At 34.8% G+C, this 1,230-nt stretch overlaps 1 long non-coding RNA gene across 1 annotated transcript; it reads left to right on the plus strand.

The window, feature by feature from the left end:
* Positions 1-157: 157 nt before the first annotated feature.
* LOC124891775 lies at positions 158-887 on the plus strand. Its single transcript, XR_007049868.1, has 3 exons — positions 158-277; positions 609-690; positions 775-887. It is a non-coding gene; the product is annotated as an uncharacterized LOC124891775 (long non-coding RNA).
* The last annotated feature ends 343 nt before the right edge of the window (positions 888-1,230 follow it).

Here is a 1,230-nt window from a genome sequence, read left to right on the forward strand (position 1 = left end):
ACCGCGTTCATCATAGAGACCTCAAGGTAAAAACTTGCTGTAATCGGCGAAATAGAAAAGCCTTCTTAGCATGAAACGTTTTTAATGTGGAATATTTTGAATTTAGTTATGTAACATATTCATCACAAAGGAGAACGACATCAGGTTAGGTAAGAGTGCCCGAACAATTGCTTGATTGGGTTGTCTTTGCTTCTTTACTATCCTTCAAATTCACTTGATTGTCACAGGTGATTTTTGATTAGGAAAATTTCTAGATGCAGAAGGCCTTGCTTCCTCGGTATGAATTTCTATTGCGGCAAAATGAACCTCTTACTTACATGCAAGTTTCGACCATCTATTGTCACCTAACAATCGATTCAGCATATCTATTTAGCAAGAGAGAAATCCCTTCTCCCTCCAAGATCGAGAAAACCTAAAATTTGCTTTTATTTGAGGTCATAGGTACGAAAATGTTGTGGCAGTCATCTTCCTTTTTATCAAAAAAAATATTGTGGTATTCATCATATTACAAAGCTCCTGTCGCCATAGCACCTAGCTTAATGCATTTGAGATAAAGACGTCGAGTTGTACAGATAATCCTTAATTTTGGAATAAATTTCATGTAATAGGTATCTGGCACACCAAACGACATGTGCCCTGAGCTCCTTGCCGGCATACCCTATGGCTATAAATCTGATATATGGTCGCTTGGTAAGAAATAAGAATGTTGATGAAGCAATGTATTTCACCTCTTTACATCATGTCCTTAATACTAACAGTTTAATGTAATTTTAGGATACTGTATGTTTGACATTGCTGCACATCCACCCCCGTTTAAAGCTTCTGTAAGTTGATTTTTCAGCTATCTGAACTTCGTAAACAATACCTCGAAAAGTTATACTTGTTACACCAAAAAAAAGAGAAGTTCTTTATCCTGATATCTTCTATATGATATAGTGACAATGTAAATCCAACAGGACAAAGAGAATGGTGAGTTTATATAGTAAGGAGGGCCGTCCACAATCCCAAATAATGAAGGAAGAATAATATTTAATGGAATAAGAATTACATATAATGAATCAATTAAAGGGATTGTTCCCTTAAATGGATGGGGTAAATCAATCCGTTCCACCAATCATGCTATAGTTGCCATAAATAAATAATACCCTATTATAACATTTGAAATTTCCATGAATAGAACAATTAAAAAGAGATCCTTCCTACTTATTAAATGAAATCAAGAAGAAGTAT

This window comes from Capsicum annuum, unplaced genomic scaffold (assembly GCF_002878395.1).
Source record: "Capsicum annuum cultivar UCD-10X-F1 unplaced genomic scaffold, UCD10Xv1.1 ctg40500, whole genome shotgun sequence".
NCBI lineage: Eukaryota > Viridiplantae > Streptophyta > Magnoliopsida > Solanales > Solanaceae > Capsicum > Capsicum annuum.